This window comes from Sebastes umbrosus, chromosome 9 (assembly GCF_015220745.1).
Source record: "Sebastes umbrosus isolate fSebUmb1 chromosome 9, fSebUmb1.pri, whole genome shotgun sequence".
Classification (NCBI taxonomy): domain Eukaryota; kingdom Metazoa; phylum Chordata; class Actinopteri; order Perciformes; family Sebastidae; genus Sebastes; species Sebastes umbrosus.
Window position 1 is genome coordinate 1,558,252 of NC_051277.1, and position 23,907 is coordinate 1,582,158.

At 39.1% G+C, this 23,907-nt stretch overlaps 1 long non-coding RNA gene across 1 annotated transcript; it reads left to right on the forward strand.

Annotated features, from left to right (window-relative positions):
* The first annotated feature begins 18,306 nt into the window (after nucleotides 1-18,306).
* On the forward strand, nucleotides 18,307-21,509 carry LOC119494843. The gene is made up of 5 exons (XR_005208309.1): nucleotides 18,307-18,477; nucleotides 19,738-19,890; nucleotides 20,122-20,176; nucleotides 21,034-21,187; nucleotides 21,449-21,509. It is a non-coding gene; the product is annotated as an uncharacterized LOC119494843 (long non-coding RNA).
* The last annotated feature ends 2,398 nt before the right edge of the window (nucleotides 21,510-23,907 follow it).

The window sequence follows — 23,907 nt, forward strand, 5'->3', positions numbered from 1 at the left end:
CCCATTTACATTCACTGATCTGGAGGTCAGAGGTCAAGGGACCCCTTTGAAAATGGACATTCCAGTTTTTCCTCGCCAATATTTAGCATAAGTTATTTAACCTCCTTCACTACAAGCTAGTGTGACCTGGTTGGTACCTATGAATGCATCAGGTTTTCTAGTTTCATATGATACCAGTTTCTTCTGCCTCTCTTTTGGACATTTTCAGGCTTTTTTACAGACATTTTTTCGACATTTTGTGGACTTTTTTCAGGGCTTTTATTTTACATTTTCTAACTTTTTTTGGACAATTTTCAAACATTTCTCAGACATTTTTCACTCTTTTTTCTGACTTTTTTTGGACTTTTTGGGATATTTTTAGACATTATTCAGACTTTTTTCAGACTTTTTCTGAACATTTTTCAGATTTTTTTTCTGACTTTTTTCTGACTTTTGGACATTTTGCGGACAATTTTCAGACGTTTTTTTTGGACATTTAAAACTGAGCCCGTCACAACCTATTATATTATATGATTTTATTGAGAGACTATTGAGAGAGTAAATTGATTATTATCTGGTATGATTACACCTGATTTAAGTATTTGAAACGACTGTCTTTTATTACCTTTTATTGAAGAACTGTCTCACGCTAAACAAGTGAATTTAAGCATGTTCATGCATCAGTGTATGTTTGTTATGTACTGTATGCATTGTGACTTTGGTATGTTGTGTGATGCAGTGGCTTGGAGCCCCAGACAATAAAGTGTATCTTATATTATCTCTTATATCCTCCAAAGGATCGATTGGGATAATGCGTTAAAGAAATTAGCGGCATTTAAATGAATTTCCGTTAACGCGTTATTAACTCGTTAAGCCCTATAGTTCAGACGAAAGCTGTGATATAATTATTAAACTAGCCTAAATGATGTTGCATAGTTTTAAGTCAAAAGATCTACTGATGATCTACTGATTCTTTATCACAAAAGTTCTGATCAGTCAGGAATAGACGTGGTTTTAAATATTAACAACTATTTGAAGACTGTGTGGGCTGAAACGCACAAGAAGCCTGATTCTCCTTTACAATAAATCACGTCATTCATATTCACAATCAGGTAGGAAACTCATTAAAATATGTAATAATGAAGATCAGTGTATATGATGGAGTAGTGGCGTTAGAATGAGCTAGAGGAACCAAATTTGGTCTTTTACGGCCTCCGGACCCCCCTAGCTGGCTACTGATTCCCTCTCGCTGGCTACTCCAGATACTAGTGGAAAGTATAGTAGTGAAAGTACAGAGGAGTATACTACTGTTGTGTATCTTTGTCCCGGTCCAGCCCTGGTACTGAGGTAACAGTACTCAGTTGGACAGAAACACTGAAGTACCAGTGAGTACTGGCCGGTAGAAGCACTGATACAGACGATCTCAGCGGGGTTGGTTGGATGAGCAGTTGTCGTTTTCTTCTCTTTAGAGACTCTTTTGTCTCGGCGGGTCAAGGACAGGGCGACTCCTCTGCCCTCCCCTCCCCCCCACCCCGCCCGCCCCCCTCCCCTCACCCCTTCTCAAGGCTGCACCCTCGGGTGCCAAGAAAAACTCAGAGAAGGAGAAAGACAGATGGCCGCTCGGTTTAAAAACCAGTCCTCTGCGGCTCGAGACGACGTCGCCGAGCGTCCACGGTTCTGCCGGAGTCACAGGAAGCAGCTGCAGCTACATATGCTTTTCCCTCAAATGATCCCGCATTGAGTGGCGATGGAGAAGGGACGCCGTGGTCGGTTCTGATCCCTGAAGGTCCGCCCACTCTGATCTGTGGTTATTTAGATGATGCTCCACAACCGAGGTGAGGAGGACTCAGTCCAGTACTTGTACACTGCAGTTGGTGCTGCACCAGCGATTCGTAGCATGTTGCTCCTCCATGTTTCTACAGAAGCCCGGAACGGACACAACTCGTCAAATACCGCCGTTTGGTCAGCGCCCCTTGGCATCTGACTAACGATATCCGGGACAAAATATGTCAACGTTACTTTTAGTTTCACGCGGGACACGAACAGCGGTTTGTTTTACTAAGTAAAATAAGTACGTAAACATGTAAACTAAGTCAAATAAGTCAAATAAGTACTTAAACTAAGTAAAATAAGTACGTCAAATAAGTACTTAAACTAAGTAAGTACGTAAAATAAGAACGTAAACTAAGTAAAATAAGTACATAAACTAAATCAAATAAGTATGTAAACTAAGTCAAACAAGTACGTAAACTAAGTAAAATGCCAGATTGGACAAACCAAACACCGGCTCTAGAGAGGGACTTTCACATTTTACGTTACCTGGAAACCACCGTCGTTATTCAGTTGGTTGCAATCTGCAACTAGATGCCACTAAATCTCCCATACTGGACCTTTAACTGTAAACTGGTGGTTATTAGAGGCCCAACAGCTAACTTTGGTTAAATATAAAAGCCGAGAAGGCAGAAAAAGCGTCAGCGTCAACCCAACACCAGTGATATACATGAGTGTAATTGTAGAAGTCATTAAACACCTCAGCCTCCTCTGTTGTCGCTTCGACCACATTCACGCGTTTCTGCTTCAGATGATCCAACAGATTTTATTTCTGATGTCATTAAAGAATTTTAAGGTCTGAAGTTTCTGAAACTGAAAGATTATAAATAAACCAGTTTCTTTTTCTTTCTTCTTTCTTTCTCTCTAACTCCCTCCTTCTCTTTCTCATCTCAAACACCTGCAGTGCCTCGGGGCCGATCTGTCGTCCACCGCCAACTCCAAACACACCGGCCTGTCACATACACACACGCACACACACACATACACACGCACACATGCTCACGCGCACACGCACACGCACAAACACACACACACACACACACTCAGCAGCAGGAAGTGAAGACGAGCGACACCTGAAGTGTTTTTCCAGGTCAAAACATCCAAAAGATCCGTCCCTCGAGGATTCAACATCAACAGGTAAAGAATACCCATCAGCCCCGGGTTTACCCATCAGCCCCAGGTTTACCCATCATCCCCAGATTTACCCATCAGCCCCGGGTTTACCAAAGAATTTATATTGATAAGAAGTGAAAGTCAATAGTTCGGTCCACGTCAACATCATCGCCCCGCAGCAGAGCTACACTTCCGCCATTTTGGATTGAAAGCGACTACCAGACGCCAGTAAAACGCCGCCTACAAAGAGACGTACAGAAGTAAAACTAAATTATTTCTATTCTATTGTCATATTCTACTGAAATGTTCTGTGTTGAACAATAAAATATAAATATAATAAGCGTTTTCAGTCCAAAATGGCGGCAGAAGCTGTTGTCAAAAAACAACACAGTCTCACTGCAGTTTGTGAAATAAACGCTTAGCGCGACTTTCAAAACTGTATGTTTCGTTCATCACATACTGTCGCTAAAATGCGCCTCCGTGCGTCGGTCTCTGATGCCGAGGAGGCGCTGAACAAACGGTGGTATTTGACGAGTTGGGAATGAGAACAGGTTGTGAAAACATTTCCTTGAAACAACTGCATTTATTCAAGTTTAATTTTCTTATCGTCCCCGGTACAACAAAACGGCGGTACGACAAGACGGCGGGACACCGTTAGTCTCGGGCCCTGATGGTACCTATACGGTACCATAGAAAAACGAGTTCCGTCACGTTTTCAGTGTTTTTGCATCCACTTGGTACCGAGGTATCGGTTCTCCTGACATCCCTATTAATGATTTCACACTAAATTATCTGTTTTTTCAAGCTAGTTTTGAATGGGAACACAAAGAAACACAGAAACACAATCAATACTTGTGAGCTTTATTGATTCAAACTGATCACCCAATAGAAAAGATCAATAATCTAACTAATCTGTAGGTTTGGCTCAGTGAGTGTGTGTCCATTCCCAACTGGTCTGGTGGTTCTGGTGGGAACCGAACCCAGCCCAGTTAACCCCCCCCCACATCACCACCACCCTCCTCCTCATCCTCCTCATCCTCCTCATCCTCGCCTTGTTTAGCTTTGACACCTCAGCTGTTCAGCAGGCTGCTGGGAGGAAGGTGTGGGGTAGGGATGGGGGGGGGATAGTTAGCATGTTGTCACCACAGATTGTTGCTCAGGGCTTTCCATCATTGTGTGTGTGTGTGTGTGTGTGTGTGTGTGTGTGTGTGTGTGTGTGTTTACCCCCCAATCACATCCTCCACACGGACACAATTATGACACACACTAACACACCAGTACAATTTTAAGTTGCTTTACTTCAGTTTTTCCGTTTCCTGCTACTTTCTACTTCTATTCGCAAATTAATCGCACGTTTTGTATCTGTTCTAAATTACCTCAAAGGGAGATTTGTCAAGTATTTAATACTCTTCTCAACATGAGAGTGGACAAATATGCTGCATTATGTAAATGTATGTATATATTTATAATTGTAAATCAATGAACAACACAAAACAATGACAGATATTGTCCAGAAACCCTCACAGGTACTGCGTTTAGCATAAAACAATATGCTCCAATCATAACATGGCAAACTGCAGCCCAACAGGCAACAACAGCTGTCAGTGTGTCAGTGTGCTGACTTGACTATGACTTGCCCCAAACTACATGTGATTATCATAAAGTGGGCATGTCTGTAAAGGGGAGACTCGTGGGTACCCATAGAACCCATTTACATTCACTGATCTGGAGGTCAGAGGTCAAGGGACATGACAGTTTTTCCTCGCCAAGATTTTGCATAATTTTGGAGTGTTATTTAACCTCCTTCATGACAAGCTAGTATTCAGGTCATTGAGTCAGTTAGTGAGGGCATCCTCACATTGAAACTCCCTTTTTTGTTTATTTTCTTCTGCCAAAATTAGGGGTGTATCATCAGCATATTGGCGAATCAGAGCTATAAATAGACACACAGATACAGTATAAAGTACACATATTGTATAGCTAGTATGACATGGTTGGTACCGATGGATTCATCAGGTTTTATAGTTTACTATGATACCAGTATCTTCACTCTAGCTTTAAAACTGAGCCCACTACAACATAGAAATCACAAGTTGCGTTAATATGTTAAAGAAGTTAGTGGCGTAAAAACAAATTTGCATTATTCTCGCATTACCTATGATAGCGCTAGTTTTTATCTGCCGAAATATTCTGCTTCAATCCATATTTGTTGGCGTTTAGTCTTTCAAAAACTACATTTTCACTGCTTTCATTTGCTCTCCCGTTCGTCGCACACAGCTTTATTAACGAGGCGGTCAAACAGCAATATAACAACAACAAAAATTACAATTTATTTTACCACAATCTATTTTCAGCTCTAACACTACTAAAGTCATTAAGTTTTACTTTATGACTTTAAAATAGGCTTCAAAATAGGAAATAGGTTGGGAAGCACTGGATTAAACTACCAGCAGTATATAAAGTCATTAAAAGTAGCTCCACATTTACCAGCTGTAACATTAAAGTGATGATCACATTAATGCATCAATCATTAGAATATAATAAACATAGTTTTTCTGTCAGATTGGTGGATGGCTCAAAGTCCTACATAACCCATGAGCCTTAGCGACCGGGTGTAGTCTTCAGTTTCTTTGTGTGTGTGTGTGTTGATTAACGGCCTTCAATCGTGGACTGATGAGTAGGTGTGTGTGTGTGTGTGTGTGTGTGTGTGTGTGTGTGTTTTTGTGTGATTATGTGTGTGTTGTGTGTGTTTTCCCCCAGTAGACACGTGTCACACTGCTGCAGTCAGCAGCTGAGGCAGCAGCTTCCCTCCGACACCACCAAGGCTGCTGGTTCGATTCCCACCGGGGTCACCTGTCTTCTACATGTCTTAAAGGAGCATCAGGTACTTGTCACCATCTCCCTCTTTTTTAGCTTCTTTTAGCTCCTAGTTTTAGCACATTTCCTGTCTGGTTCAGTCTCAGCTGTTTTCAGAATAAAAGCCTCTGTTCACTACAGCAGACAGACACAGTTAGAGACGAGCTGATGAACATAGTTATAGTAATATTCTATAGTATAGTATTCTATATTATAGTATTATAGTAACAGTCTTATGTTTAGGTAACAAAACAACTCAGTTAGGTTTAGGAAAAACTAAACCTAACTGATTGGTTTTGTTGCCTAAACATAATTGCAGACATTTCTGTAGTTTTGTTGCGTAAAAATGACATGCGAAAAGCCTAAAATGTGTCCTCATGACACGCAGAATGCTCTTGCAATATCGAGCTATTAATACGCCGTCCCGTGAGACCGGGTTGGTTGGATGGAGGCTGAGATCTGAGGCTTTCGTTGCCAACGACTGCTTCTCTGTATAATTGTTGTGCACATAAATAAATAAGTTGAAACACAAGCAGAGAAATGATAAAATAATATCTGTTTTGTGTAATGAAAATGCTAATGTCCACAGTTTAAGTGTTAAAGCTGCTCTGATCCAACACGGAGATGTCAGACAGAGCTGCGTGTTCATCAGTAAACACTGATTCATATGTTCATAAGTTGAGATGACAAATCATATTAATATCCTCCCTCCTCGCTAATGATAGCAAACAGGCTCCGCTTGGCTGCAGATCTGCCGCCGGTTGCCACCACCAGTGTTTCTCTTCCTACTATTTGCACCACTCTATCTCTCTCTCTCTCTCTGAAAGTGAGAAGTTGATTGGCTGTCAACAACTTTCCACATTTCTCTCTTATTTTACATCCTCGCTGTTCTCCTGCAGCCTCATTAACACCAAATGTGGCGCCGGGCAAAACGCAATATTTGATTACATGAACAATAAATTACCATCAACAACACGCGCATGAAACACATATTGGAAAATAGTGACAATGATAATTATGTACAGTCAAAACCACAGTGTCAGAGGGGGCGGGGGCCTGGGGGGGACAGGTAGAGCGGTAACGCCGTGCACGCTGTTATCATCATGGAATCTGAACGGCTCTGCCAGGTCGAACCGGCCAATTATACACGTCAACAACACCTGGGGACACGATGCAGACGTGATAATAATAATAATAATAATAATAATAATAATAATAATAATAATAAATAAAATAATAATAATAATAATAATAATAATAATAATAATAAATAATAAATAAAATAATAAGAGGACGAGCCAACACTTTATTATATTCTGAGTTAACCTGCAGCTCATTCAGATATATGGACACTAATAGAAATATTATAATACACATTAAAGGATGTTCAGTGGAAATAAAAGATGATATATTAAAGGTTAAATACTCTATTAATCATTAATATAGACAAAGGAATATTTGTTTTCTTGCAGTACTTTTCCTGAGGTTTATACAGTGGAATATAAAGTTAATAATGAGTTAATCTAAAGGCTTCAGGTCACCAGTCAGAGGTGGAATGAAACTAAGTAGATTTACTCAAGTACTCTATAAGTACACATTTCAGGTACTTGTACTTTACTCCATTTTCTGCTACTTTATACTTCTACTCCACTCAACGTATCCTCATACAACAGTTCATATGTTATCTTACGAAAAAATCATTTCTCATTTTTCCTGTGTTTTCTTACAAATGTCCAGCAACACGTGTCAATTTCTGCTCGTTACATGCGTACAGTCTTTTCAAAATAAACTTACGTCTTCACAGGAAACTACTTCCTGAGGTTTAGAAAACAAAACTCCGTAGTTAGGTTTAGGAAAAGATGGTTGTTTGGGTTAAAATAACTCCTGAAGTGGTGTAACTTAAGTACATAAGTTACGTGACAAATAAATCAACGTTGACTTCTGGCCTCACACGGGGCACCAACATAGATCTCCTGGGGAAAGTCTGGTGTTTTCAGACTCACCCATCCACCCCGACTTCCTCCCTACGTGGCGTTTGCTGCTCTTCATACTTCCTGGATCACGATTACGTTAATTACATACAAATTGATTTTGTGTGATATTCACAAATTACAGTGCATTTACTTTTGCTCCACTTCATCGCAGAGGTAAATTTTACTCCACAACATGCATTTAATACCTTTAGTTACCTTTAATTATGGATAGATGGGTCAAACAAACACATGACTTTCACCCAGTAGACCGCCGTTCATGTCCCGTGAAACCAAAAGATAACCATTGACTTATGTACTTCGACTACTTAACTTACATACGTAACTTAAATTACGTAACTTATTTTAACCCTGACCATTCACAACGTTAACCACGTGTGTGTGTGTGATACGTTGGGAATGAGAACGGCGTTAGATCACACACAAAAAGCTTTAAATGCGTCGACATGACACGCGAAATATCCTTAAAAGTGGCGTGCTATGAATACGCCTTCCCACGAGATCACGTCGTCAACGTCGACATCTTTTCTTCTTCTACTGTTTATTCCGAGTCGCTGACAGAAGGGTGTGGAGCTGCTGAGCAGTGATGAATTCAAAGATTGTGACACGTTGAAGACGCGACTGGTCTCATGTTTGTCTCTCTGTGGTTCCATCGTTCTTCTTCTTCTTCTCTCTTCTTCGTCCACGTTCTCTTTCAGTCGATCCTGATTTTCTTTCTCTCCTCTCGTCGTCTATTTTAGTTTTGTTCCTCTTTCAACGTGCTCTCTCCTCTTCCTCTTCTTCCTCACCTCCCATTCTATTTTTATCGTTCTTCCTCCACACTCTCACCCTCCGTCTCTCTCCAACGCTCACTCTTTTCTTTTCATTATCAACACGTTTTCTCTTCTCTCTCTTTTATTTCTTCCCATTTCCTTTCTCATCCAGTTTCATTATAGTCTTTCCTCTCCTCGTTCTTCCTTCCAACGCTCCAAACCTCTCGTACAGCAGCTTTTTTCAATTTTCTGACTCCTTTCTCACATCCCGTCTTCTTTTCTCTGATCAATTCCCACTCTCGCTCCTCCAACATTTCACTTATTTTGTCTTTATCCACCTCCTCAACTCCTCACTTTCACCTCCTATCGTGCTTCCTGATCTTTGTCCTTCCTCCTTTTTATTTGCCTCTCGCCTCATCTTTCTCTTTTTACTTTGTCCCTTCTGTCATTTAACGTTTGCTTTTTCTCTATTTTATTTGACTTTTCATCCTCATTTCTTGCTGCTTTTCTTTCAGCACTTTTAATTTATTTCATTCTTGTTTTTCTGCTTTTTCTTTCTCTGATGTATTTAATGTAGAGCTGTCAGTTTTAAAATATCGAATCCTGATTAATCGCACGTCTTATCTGTTCTAAATGAACCTTAAAGGGAGATTTGTCAAGTATTTAATCCCTTATCAACATGGGAGTGGACAAATCTGCTGCTTTATGCAAATGTATGTATATATTTATTACTGGAAATCAATTAACAACACAAAACAATGACAGATATTGTCCAGAAACCCTCACAGGTACTGCATTTAGCATAAAACAATATGCTCAATTCATAAAATGGTAAACTCAAGTGGGCATGTCTGTAAAGGGGAGACTCGTGGGTACCCATAGAACCCATTCACACATCTGGAGGTCAGAGGTCAAGGGACCCCTTTGAAAATGGACATGACAGTTTTTCCTCTTCAACATTTAGTGTAAGTGTGGAGCGTTATTTAACCTCCTTCATGACCAGCTAGTCTGACCTGGTTGGTACCGATGGATTCATCGGGTTTTATAGTTTACTATGATACCAGGATCTTCACTCTGGCTTTATAACTGAGCCGCTACAACCTCTGATAGATCGATATTGCGAGTTGCATTAATGCGTTAAAGAAATCAGTGGCGTTAAAATTAATTTGCATTATTATGGCGTTAACTTTGACTGCTCTGATTTGATTATTTTCATCCTCTCTTCATCCTTATTTTTACCTTCTTCTTCTAGTTATTTTCATCCTTCACTCTTTTGCTTTCGTCTGTATCGTCACAGTGCAAACGACGAGCTAACGTTACCGTAAGACAGATGCATTTTACAAACTCATCCACCGTGTTGAATCCAACGTGCCGCCTCACATTTCCTCTCAGATGGTTTGGTGTTGTGATTATCTGCTCAGCACAGCTTGTTAGCAAAGAGAATATTTAACCTCCTTCACTAAAAGCTAGTATGACATGGTTGGTACCGATGGATTCATCAGGTTCACTAGTTTACTATGATACCAGTATCGGACTTTTCTTCTGCCTTTCTTTTGGACATTTGCCAGACTTTTTTTGGGATAATTTAAAAAAGTTTTTGGGACATTCTTCTGACATTTTCTGACTTTTTTAGAATTTTTTTTGTACATTTTGAAGACTTTTGGACATTTTGCTGACAATTTTCAGACGTTTTTCTTTTTTTTATCTTCACTCTAGCTTTAAAACTGAGCCGCTACAACCTAAAAATCTTGAGTTGCGTTGATGCGTTAAAGAAATTAGTGACGTTAAAACAAATTTGACAGTTTTTATAATGTGGTGTTGCTACTTTTACTGAAGCAAAATGATTTGAATGCCTCATACATGTGTACATATAGTATACTGTATATATGTGTGTGTGTGTGTATATATATATATATACTGTATATATATATATATATATATTGGCCTCTCTCCTTGCCGTCCGTCCTCTTCCTCTTCTTTCTTTCTTGTTCTTCCTCTCTTCTTCCCACACATTTTTAATCTCCTCTGTCTTTCTTTTTTCTCTCTTCTGACACATTTAGCCTTCCCTCTCTCTTCTGTCAGGACACACACACACACACACACACACACGCAAACACACTCACACACACACACACACGGCGAGGAGGTGAAGTCGAGAGGCTTGTCTTAGCGTGCCATCTGTCCTCGGCGCTGACGTTGGCTCTAATTACTGCGTCTCCCCTGGCTAATGCTGCCTCATTAGGCCGCCGGAGCATGTGCAGCCGACACAAGCGCCGCCGAGAATTTGCACCAGGAAACGCGAGCTGGAGCCATTATGGGATCAGGAAATGTGTCTGGTGCGACAGGCAATTCACACCAGCGGCTAAACGCTCATTTCGCTTCTCCCTCTCTCTCTCTCTCTCTGTCGTTCTTCGTCTCTCACTCCTCTCGTCTGGCTCTGGGAAGCCATTCGAAGGCCCGAGTCCAAGAACCAAAACAAAGGAGTCAAGACGGAGTCCTGCTCCAACAGAGAGACACTCATCAATTCACCCGACAAACTGAGTCTCTCTGTGTGGTGTCGCAATCATTAACGATATCACCATTTATACCAGCACATAATTACACTTTATTTCACTTCTTCAGCACGTTTATCGTTACGGCACAACTAGAGAAGGATGAATTCTCTCTGTGTGCTCGCTTACGATAAAATACAGGTTCAAACACAGTTGTTTTGTACATACACATATGGTATGTATACATATATACACGTTCTCACGGGAAGGCGTATAAGTACCATGACATCACACATACATTATGCGTGTCATTTGTACGCCACACAAACGTCCACAGTTAGGTTCAGGCAAGAAAACTACTTCTATAGGGTAAGAGCTTAAAATAAGTACGTAAACTAAGTAAACGTACGGAAACAACTACAGAAAACACGTCACTAACGTCAACAAAAAACACTGGACAATCGTCACTAACTTACCAAACAAAACTCCGGCCTCCTGGTTAAAGTCCTGTGTTTGTTGGACCCGTCCACCATCAGTGGTCTTTCTCTCTCTTTATTCTACATCACTAACTCTTACCGTAACATTCATACGCGGATGTGTTTACATTGCAGTCAATACAGGATACATGGTGTACAAATGATATGCAGAAATCAAGAAAGGCGTACTTATTTAGCGAGTGCTGCAGGAATGAGTCCTACTGAGTGATTTAGCACTTCCTGTTCCCTCGTCTGGAGGTCGATGGGCTTTTAGTTCGGTGCCTGAAATCAGGTCTGTGGTTAACACAAGCTGAAGAGATTTTTGTTCTACGATATAAAATACATCATTAAAAACCCCACTGGTGGATTTTTAAGCTTTTATATGTCTTACAAAAAAAAGTGTTTAAATGAGACGACTAAACGCCAGCGTGTTTACTCGCACTCGTGTGACCGCCGTGTAGTTCGTTTATAGCCGTTGTAACGTTAGCTTTCTTATTCTGGAGATTCAGATTCAGATTCAGACAACTTTATTTATCCCAGAAGAGCAATTCAGTTTAATTATAAAATAAATTAATACAAAATAAATGCAAAAAAAAAATAAAGAGAAAGCAAATTATGCATAAATAAATGCATAAACACATGAATAAATACATGCATTTAAAAATACATATAAAAGAAATAAAAACTGAATTAATAAAAAATAAATCCGAAAGGAAATGAATAAACAAAAAATAAATGCAAAAAAAAAATAAAAAAATAAAAAAAAAAATTGATAAAAAAAAAAATACAGAAATAAATACGTTTGGGGAAATAAATAAGGGGGTGAAAGGCAAAAGGAAAATCGTGCATAAATAAATAAATAGATAAATGCATAAACACATCAATAAATACATACATTTAAAAATAAATATAAAGTAAATGCAAAAATAAATGAATAAATACAAAATTAATTATAAATACAGAAATAAAAACTGAACTGCATTCACACTTCATAAATCATTAAGTGGAGATTATCATGCTGAACAAAACATTTGTTTGCCACTGAATTTATTTTCTGTTATAATCCAAACCCCAATGGAACAATCCCATTGGCTGTTCGGAGGTGATCACTTCCTGGTCTATTGATCTATTGTGACGTTGACTCTGAAACAGGAAATTGTTCTTGTTTAAATCTTCACACATTTTGATGCTCAGCTTCAGTTTCTTTCACCAACAACTGCGGATTTCTTCTGTTGTGATCCAACTGGTGCTCAGAGGGATCGACATCTTGTTCTGTTGTCGTACACAGTAGCTTATATATACTGTATATGTACTGTATGTATATATATATATATATATATATATATATACAGTATTCATGTGTTTATGATTTGTTGGATGTTTAAGTTTTGAACATTTCTGCAGTATTTTTTCATGTTTGAAATGAAACTTGATTTCTCTCCAGCTTTTAAAAACGCCTCCATCGTCTGGTTCTTTTACAGTTTCAGTATGTTTATAACTTTTTGTGTTTTTCTGCCTTTTTTCTGACAGACAGCCGAGACCAGACAGACCAGAGAGAGTGACAGGACAGATTTACAGGTAGGATGTTACAGTTACACGATGCCGCCTGAAGGCTGTTTCCTGCTTCATGGCTCGACATGCAGCAGCTGCACACGTGTTCGCTCCTCCTGTACGTTAGTAAAGCTCTGCACGGACATCATGCAACCCCCAAAAAAAACTTCCTGGTATCAGCTCGTGACACTAATTACCATCTATAATTAGGAATTTTGACATAATATGTGAAAATGAGTTTGCATGCCTGCAGGTTTCCCCTCATGGCTGAAAAATTAACACCTGCCAAAAAGCAAACGCTGTTTACTCCACGAGGCTCTCAGACTGTAAACGAAGCTTCATTTTTCTATTTTAAAAATCCACTTTTTAACGGGCCGAGAGAGTTTCCTGCTGTCTGTCGACTGAGACGTGAGTCTGCAGCGCCTCGAGTCCCTGCAGCTCCTCGCCATGAATCATCTGACGAAGATAAAGATCTGAAGACTTTATCTCGCCGTGTCTCTGTTGCGGTTTAATCTCTCTGACAGCAGTAAATCTGTGGGAAACTGATAATTGCAGTTTATGAGCGACAGACGCCCGGTTGTCAGTAACTGTGAACTGTTGTGTACGTCTTTGTTTATCGTTATTGTCAGTCTTTGTTCACGACAAGCGCTGCGGCAACCGGTTAACCAGAAACACGAGAAAAGAGCAGCAGAGGTTTGACTGCAGATCAGAGGACGAGAGGTGTTAGTCATGTGATCACAGAGTCTCTCAGTGTAAACACATTTATTCAAAGTGGCATGAAGCTCTAAAGCTGCAGAATCTGTTCAACACTGCAGGAAAGTATTGCTGTTTTTCAAAGTAAAACTCAGTGCTCAGTAGTAAACACAAAACCAGCTAGGTCCAAATATACACGTCAACAAAAACATAAACCTCTGCAGCAAATGAACTCTCACTAAAAACTAAAACCTGGTTTGAAGCAGCAGTTAATCTGCTGTTAGCATGTACGGCTAACTGGTTTACGACCTACAGTAGAAACCTACCATTACTTCAAGGCCAAGAGTTAGCATTTCAATAGCTAATGACATTATTTTGTGTGGTTTACATGAAGAAAAAAATACAGAAATAAATTAGTTTGGGGAAATAAATAAGGGGTTATATGCAAAGGGATAACTGTGTATAAATAAATAAATAAATGCATAAACACATAAATAAATACATACATTTAAAAATAAATATAAATAAATACAAAATAAACTAATTAAAAATAAATGCAGAAAATAAAATACAGAAAGGAATACCTTTGGGTTTTTTCGGACATTTTTTGGACATATGTCGGACTTTTCTTTTGCCTTTTATCTTTTTGTGGACATTTTTCTGTCATTTTTTTGGACCTTTTTCGGACTTTTCTTCAGCTTTTTTCTGACATTTGTTTCCGGATATTTTTGGGACTTTTTTGGGACATTTTTCAGGCTTTCCTTTTGCCTTTCTTCTACCTTTTTTTGGACATTTTTGTGTAAATTTTTTATTATTATTTTGTTGAAATCCTGGTGCGTCTCATACAGACACTGAAGGGTGCCTCTGTGTGTCAGTATCAGACGCCGATGGGCACTGACCGAGTTGGGAGTGAGAACGGGTTGTAACTAAATACATATTTACATAATTTTTATTCCTTATAGCTTTAGTATGATGTCTGGATGGTGCAGTTGAACATAATGTACAGCAACATATACCTAACACAGGCTTGATTTAGTCCTGGCCTTCATCACTGGCTTCCCTCTTCATCGGTTACTGGCTACGTCCGTTCTGTAAATGATTAAACACGAGACCCTCTAGAGAGCTTAAAGAAATAATCTACTGGTGTTTATGAAGTATTCCCCCGGTGTGGTTCATCTCATGTCCTCCATATGTTCCTGATTCCTCCTGAAGAACTAATGGAGATGAAGATGACGGCCAACTGGGCTGCTGACCAACTCCTCCCAGTGCCAGAACGACACGCTGTACTGGATCTATGTTTGATCCACTTCAGATAACTGGATAATAAACTGGAGATGTTTGTCTCTGGTCTGAAAACATGATCCAGATCCAGATTTACTGCCAGTCAGCTGGTTTGTGATCATTTAGTGGACTTTGTCACTGAGGATTGAAGAAGGTCCTCGTGTCCAAGTTGAGTTTTAAGACCGACATCATTCTATAAATGTTCCTAAATTAATATTTTGGATTCGATTTCCACACAGCAAAGTGACAGAAGTTATGTTTTTTTTATTTTTCTTGCACACTGCTGATCATTTTTACTCATTTTATTATGACGTTTAGCTCCTCAGACCGTCATGTGACTTGCGCCGGTCAATGAGACTTTCTGGTGAGCAAGAACTTGGTGATAATTGTTTTTTTTTATTAATTGTCATTGTTGCACATATTATTATATTGTGTGCACAAACTGGATCAAATCATTTGTGTGCAAAGTTTTTATGTTGTTTTTGCAAAACATGGATCAAATACAGTATCTTTTGCGCACTGCATGATAGTATTTTGTGAAGACAAGTTTTTTAACTTAGAGAATTAAAAAGCCATTAAATTATCAAAAAATTCAATTAACATATTAGAGATACATTCTACATTTTTTCTGAAATTTTTTGGACATATGTTGGACTTTGTTTGGAAATTTTTCTACTTTTTTCAGACATATTTCAGGCATTTTTCTGACTTTTTTGGACATGTGTCAGACTTTTATTTTGCCCATCCTCTACCTTTTTTGATCAGTATATGGACATTTTTCTACCTTTTTTAAGACATGTTTTTGATTTTTTTTTAACTTTATTTCGGACATTTTTCTGAAATCTTTGGGAATTTCTTTTTTTACTTTTTTCCAGATTTTTTTTTCACTTTTTTTGGACATATGTCAGACTTTTATTTTGTCTTTCTTTTACTTTTTTGACATTTTTCTACCTTTTTTTTTTTTACTTCGGACATTTTTCTGAAATATTTTGGACATATTTTTTTACTATTTTCTAACATTTTCAGACTTTTTTTTGGACATATGTCAGACTTTTCTTCTGCCTTTCTCACGTTTTCAGTGATGATATTACAGTATTTTAAGGAACTGTTGTATGCTGAAAACAATGCAGAAGAGCTGAAGTTCATGGAGCTGACTGACCACAACCCTGAAACCAGTTCTGCCAAACTGGACCTCGCTGGTCGGGCTAAACGCCCACACAGACAGTTCCTCCCAACACCGTCCTCCAGCCCACAGCAACCTCCATTCATCTGTGATCCGTCCACCCATCCTCCACCGTCCACTCTGTCCGGAAGCCCAGATCCAGACCGACGCCCACACGGCGACGTCAGGCCGGACCGGGCCAAACTCCCACCGCCGCCGGCATCCTTCGGCCTCGGCCGCTTCCCACGTCCGACCACATCATCTGGGAGGAAGCTGGGCTCTCACCGCCGTCGTCTGTTTGGGTCAGGCCTCAGACACCCACCATGAGAGGAGGGGAAGCACAAATTATCCCTCCAAACGCTGGAGAACAATGGAAACGTGCTGATCCAAGAATGTAAAAATCACTGGAAAAACAGAGAAGACACCTACACTGATGACACGGTTAATGGCATGAAATTATCACAGATAATTGTGCTTTTAAAGAGATATTTGGAAGAGAAAACAGAGAGGAAACTGGAGTAAAAGGAAGCTAAAGTTTACCCTCTTTTCTGCTAAATTTTAATGACATCTGAAACCAGAAATGACGCCAGCGTTCATTCACTGATTCAGTACTTCCGTCCTCTTAAAATACTCTGACAAACAGTTATTTATGAGCTGTCCTGCTTTCCATCCGTCTATTTATAGGAAGGATGAATAACAGCACGTCTCAGACTCCTGCAGCAGGTGGAGGGTGAAATGTCAACTCGGCCCGTTCGCTCACATCGGGTTTTCCGTGAAGAAGGAGAAGAAGAAGGAGAAGAAGAAGTGACTGGACGTTCGTCATTGTGTTTGCAGCCGGCCGTTGGCGAGCGGGAGCCGGTCCAGACATCTTGTGTGGAAGAAAATTTCCGGACTGGGCGCGAGCCGGCCATCTGCAGCGCCAGGCCTTCAGCAGCCAAACGCAGAAAACACTCGAGCTACTGGAGGACGGAGGGAAGCAGCAGCAGAAACGTCGCCGGTACATTCTGGAAGGAAAACGTTGGACTCGTTGTGATAAGAGAGAGAGAGATTATATCTACTGAAGTAGTTCAGGTTCTACTGCCTTTACTCCGGTCTCTCCATTTCCTGTACTGCATTTTAAAAGTACCAGCCGGTTCGACTGTTATCAACTCATTAAATGGGTGTTATTAGCGGTTATCAGCCTCATAGATGTGGGGCAGTAGGGGCCTGCTACACCTACTAGTAGGTTTTATCATCAATTCACATGGTGGATCACCAAAAGAAGGAATAAAAGAAGACGGCCGCGACTTCTAGCGACCGTAGTAATTATGACAGGAGCAGAAGTGGAAGTCAGGCGATGTAGTATAGACAGCGGGTTTACATCACGTGTCAAAACAACGTTACACTTTTCAAACGTAGTTATTTTGAGCCAAAATACTTTTTCCTTTACAGCGTCTGTCCTCGACTATTATTGTATCTCCAGCTGGTTCACTGTTCAAGTAAGAGGTTCGATTATTTTAGTTTTTAAAGATGACAGAAGTCAAACATTCAGCAGAAAGCTGAAGTATTCAGATCCTTTACTGCAGTAAAAGTACTAATACCACACTGTGAAAATACTCCGTTGCAAGTAAGTCCTGTATTCAAACCTTACTAAAGTAAAAGTATTCATTGTGAAGTGCATTGTACTTAAAATAAAAGTACGTAAGTATTATCAGCTAAATGAAGTTAAAGTACTTAAAGTAAAAGTATGTAAGTCTTATCACTTAAATGTAGTTAAGGTAAAATGAAGCGCAATTACTTAAAAGTATTCATTGTGAAGTCAAATGTGCTTAAACTAGTTAAAGGAAAAGTATTTATTATGAAGTAGAATATACTTAAATTAAAAGTGAATTTGTGATTTGTTGTGAAGTAAAATGTAGTTAAAGTACTTAAAGAAAAAGTATTAATTGTGCAGCTAAATGTAGTTAAAGTAAAAGTATCCATTGTGATGTGCAATGTGCTTATACTATTTGAAGTAAAAGTATTCATTGTGAAGTAAAATGTACTGAATGTAGTTAAAGAAAAAGTATTAATTTATGTATTTAGATTAATCCTGCTCCTATTAAATGAAGTTGCCTGTTTCTCTGTTTACAGACTGGTCCCACCCAACTTCCTGTTTCAACAGGAAACGCATCACAACAAGGAAGTGATAGATCCCATGAGGCCCAGCAGACCTGTAACCTGCTGCAGAGAGTGAAGTGGAAGATAAACACACATTAAAACACAGTTAATCCTTTACGTTTACCCACAATCCTCTGTTCTCTTTGTGGACAGTTGACCACAGTAAGTACATCAAATATGTTAGTCTGTCCTCCACTGGACCACAGTTTGGGTTTCTTTATCAAATCAATGTGCTCACGTTTGTAGACGTAACCTGGAAGTATTCAGAACTATTAAGTCATTAATATGACTTCTAAACTTCTAAACTTCCAAATCATACAAATATACATATATATATATATATATATATACAAACTGACAGTTATATCCAATGTTATATTATCCGTATGTATATAAACCGGTTACATTAAACAATGCATATTTGTTCCACTCTGCACCATTGTATGGAGGACGAAACCTGCCATAATAAAAAGAAATAATGAATAAATTAAAAAAAGATTTGATTAATAAATAAATATGTACATATTTAAATCGTGCAGAAATAAAAAGAAATGTATAAATACATTTAAAATAAATATATAAAATAAATAATAAATTAATAAATACAAAAATAAATATCTAAATAAATAAAGGGGGAAATTCAACAGAAGAGTAAATAAATAAGGGAATTAATACAAAGATAGATCAATACAGAAGTAGAATGAAACAGAAATATTAATTTATGTCACACTTTATCTTTCTTATTTATTTATTTATTTTTAATAATGTATTTTGCTACATTTAATGAAATATTTATTTATTTATTTTGGCAGGTTTCGTCCTCATACATTAGCACTATTGTCCTACTGTTTCCAAATGTCATTGTTATTTGTATCTGTACATGTAGCATGTAGCATGTAGCATGTTTGTTCAGCTTTGTTGTGCTTGTTCTTAGCTGTGTGTCTGATTCTGTGTGAGTACATTGAGGGATTTAAATTGTTTTCTGTGTATTTTATGAGGTGTTTTGTAAAACCGTGTCCAGGAACTACAGATGAAAAACAGCCTTTTGGCTAATTCTGTTTACGTCCCCTACATTTAACCGTCCTGCTGACACTATAGAGAGCAATCATTTAAACATTTAAACATTTGGCTGTTTGAATTATTCTGGATGTTTCAGCAGCGTTGAACCAGGACGTAAAAACAAAACAAAAAGTTGTCAAAATCAACTTCTCAACAGTAATCTGTCGTCTTCCATCTCCTCTTTATTATCAGTGAATGTCTCCTACAGCGAGCGTCCGTCTTGAGAATCCTCTTCTTCTTCTTTGTCTTTAAAAGAAACAATCTGAATCTTCTGAAAACAAATTTTCCAATTAAACTAAACAATGAGTGAAAAACACCTTTTCTCAGCCTGAGTGTGAAATTCCTCCATCTTTTTGTTTCCAGTCTTCAGGTAGAGCGGCGTGTGTGAATCACAGCGGTGGTGGTGATGGTGGCAATGGTGATGGTGGTTGTTCAGGAGGAGAAGGTCGATGGAGGGAAGGTGACATCATCTCTCCACCTGAGGCGGCGGAGCTGACACCTCCATCTCTCCGACAGGTGAGAAGAACAAACAAGCGGAGCTCATAATGAGGACGGCTGCTGGTCTCAGATCATGTTGATGTCGTTTGGTGCATAAAGATTTGTGTTTTTTGGAGGGAATGTTGTATATTTTATCACCTTCAGCTTTTACCTGCATCTGACACAAGGCCAGTGTTAAACGCTGAGGCTAAATAATGAGATGATAATGCAGCTAATACACTTCATTCTGTTTCTGTGATTTCTATGCAGATTTAAGGACGTTGATCCTCGATGGACATCAGAGATAATGATGTCCTCTGGAAGTGTAAGTCACGCTGAATGATATCAATGTGTGTCTCATGTCTGTGTTCACGTTTCACTGAGTTATGAAGAAGAGGAGGAGGAAGACTCACATTCATCTCCTGTAGTATCTTATTTATTCATTAAATTTAATTTAACACCAGCAAAATACGCAAACACGACAATATGGTGACATCATGACGATATAACCTCACAAAAAAGAGAAAAAAATGTGCATTCCCGTGACCATCGGACAATTTAGAAGTAATTTCCTGTGTGGATCGAGCGGCACAGGAAATGACAGATTGTACATTTTGCATCACTTCCTGTGTCCACTATGTGTGGCGCCAGAGAACACCTGCTAAAAATGCATTATGTTGGTCTATATCAGGGTTCAGCAACCTTTACTATCAAAAGAGCCATTTTAGGCAAAAAAAAGATCTGTCTGGAGCCGCAAAACATTTGATCATTGTGATGAAGGTAACACAGTTTATATATATATATATATATATATATATATATATATAGTATATAAGTCTAATGCAGTGAGGGCCAAAGAGACAATTTACTACGGAGTATTAGGGCCACATTGAGGGGAAAAAGTCGTAGTATTACGAGAATAAAGTCAGAAGTTTACGAGAAAAAAAGAAAATAACACGTAAAATTACTACTTTATAATATTATGACTTTATTCTCTAAATCTCAGATTTATTGTTTTTCCTCAATGTGGCCCTAATACTCTAAGAGAAATAAATGAATTAAGTGGAATTCAAATACACGTCGTACCGTCGTACCATAGACCTACAACAATGACAAATACAAATGAAAATGTAAACAAAAAAACAGTTATTCATTTCCACTAATGTTTTTATAAATCCACAGGGAGCCGCTGGAGAGGAGCTGAAGAGACGCAGGTTGCTGACCGCTGGTTTATATCAAGTGTAGATCACACAATGTAAATTTCACCAGACTCCGTTCACAAAAGCAGTGATTTAACCTCTCAGAACAGGAGAGTTGCTGATTTACCGCTGCATTGGTTAGTTAGTTTGTGTTATTATTAGTTGATTATATTTTGTGTTATTAATCTGAATCTCTCTTTAAATCATCAGATGAATGTAGTGAAGTTAAAAGTACAATATTTCCCTCTGAGATGTAGTGGAGTAGAAGTAGAAAGTAGCAGACAATAGAAGTACTTCAACTGCTGTGAACAACGAGGAGCACCGTGGATATTACAGTACATTTAATGAGGCTTTGTTGAACTCATGAGTTCCTGTTTTCTCTCTGGACCAGGACCCAGAACCCTCGGCTCCCGTCCTCCATGAAGGACGCCGCTGCAGACCTTCAGAGACGCCGTTCACGCCTGCAGACGGTGAGTGTTTAATACTTTATTTTATTATTTTAGTGGAGTCGTCCCTTTTTTAAAAGTGCAGCTTTAAAAACACAACAAAGCGTGAAACGTGGAAGAGAGAGATGCTTACCTCGTTCACACCTCTGATGAGGAAGTTGAGCCGTGTGAAGGTGGGATAATTGATTTGGACAGACGCCAGGAAGCAGCGCCTCCTGATGACATCACACACCTGAAATCTGCACACACACACACACACACACACACACACACACACACACACACACACTGCTGTAACAGTTTGAATTCATCAGCTGCTCATAAACATCCTCATTAGCAAACAGAGTGTGTGGACGCATCGTTGTTTCAGCGACGAGCAGGTGATGAAACCAGACGCTCCTAAAAACATGAATCTCTTTAAAGGTTCTCAATCCGACATACAGAATATTAATATATTAATATAGCAGCAAGCAACTATTAGCGTTGTAAAGATGTTTATAGCTCACGACCGGCCGCGGTATAGCCGTGGATGTATTAAGAGAACTGGATACAGCGTTGGAGGCGGGGCCCCGTTCATTCATATGAAAGTTGCTCAAGTTGCTAAAGACGGCCCAAAACCAAGATGGTGACGCCCAAAAACAGGATGGCGGTGGCTAAAAACCAAGATGGCGACAGCTAAAACAAAAGATGGCGACGGCCTAAAAACCAAGATGGTGACGACAAAAACAAAAGATAGAGATGACCAAAAACTGACGGCCAAAAACCAATCAGCTTGTTGTGTTAACCTCACGTAGCACGTCTCCGGGCGGAACTCACGCTTGTGAACTTTGGTTCTGCATTACATTCATCGCTCCACATACCGTGTATCCTGCGTGCACCGGACTGTGACGGGTTCGACATGGAAACACGAACCAGGAGTCAAACTCTGGTGCAGAAGTGTCTAAAATCAGCTGATAAAAAGTCGAAATATCAACTGTGGAATGTAAACTTGTGTAAAACCCCTAAATTCCCTCAAAGAATGTCTGCGCCGCGACGTCTCCGGGATGAAACCTGTTAGTGTTGGTGAGGTGAGGTGAGCGCCGGGCTCGGATCCAGATCACGTGAGACCTGTTTTGATGTGATCTCCAGTCTCACTTCTCTCTTTACGGCGTGGAGCTGCTTCTCTCGCCACCCACCCGCTCGCCTCAGAATCTGTTTCGCTCACTAAATTGGCTCCTCAGACACCCTTCCCCTTCTCCTCCATCTCCTCATTTAAAAAGTGAGAAATTATAATTATCTGAATTATGCTTTTAATGATGCGTTAATTAGAGTCATGGAGTGAGATTAGCCTATGAAGTATTACTTGTGAAATCCTTCCAGATTCATGCGAGCTGCTCGTGCCGGCGGAGGGAGAGAAATGTTGGTGTGCTCGGTGATTAGCGCACCAATAAATAACAGAACAGATTGCGGTGCATATGCTTACGATTACAACTTTTAAACCAACGCTTTAAACTCACACCGACTGTCTTGTGCTGGCAAGACGCTGCTGCACCAACAGCCCAGTCAGCTCTGTTTCCTTCAGAGGCTCTCTGTGCAATTCTCACCAAATGTGAACTATTATTATCCGGTGTAAGGAGAGAGAGCTGCCGGCAGGCTGAGCGAACGCTGCACCGGGAGATCAGCTCCTCTTAGACATGCACCACATTTATATTAACAATAAATCTAATGATTATCTGCGATGTGAACGTCATAATCATAAACCCCTCAGGGAATCGTCACCATCTATGCAGCTCTACGGAGGTTTTTAGCCTCTTTTAGCTCCTAGTTTTGTCTTTGTTTTGATTTAAACAAGCAATAGTGGAGCATTTAGCAGCTAAAGAGACGGATATTTCCCTCAGGAGGTGGTGGAGACCAAAAACAGAGCTAAAAGAGAGAGAACATTGTTGTGTATCTGCTGGATGTGGAAGCAGGAAACTGTTTCCTGCAACTTATTTTAGATTTATTCTAAATCTGTGATAGATTGTCGATGTGTTTTAAGCTTCTATTTGTCCAGTTGTCAAAATAAAATCAGTGAAAGCGGCTTTAAACTGAAATTATAGTTTTCTAGGGTTGTATAGTTGTAATGATTCATCATGAACAGGCCGCATCATCAACCACCGTCCTTTGTGAACATCCAAAGATGTATGACCTGTATGTGTTGACCATATAATAATAATAATAATAATAATAATAACATCATCAACAACAACAACAACAACAGTAATAATAATAAATGCATAAATACATAATAATAATAATAATAATAATATTATTATTGTTAATATTATTATTATTAATAATAATAATAATAATAATAGTAATAATAATAACAATAATGATAACAAAAATAACAATAAAAGACTGATTCTAGAATTAAAATAAATAAAAGTAAA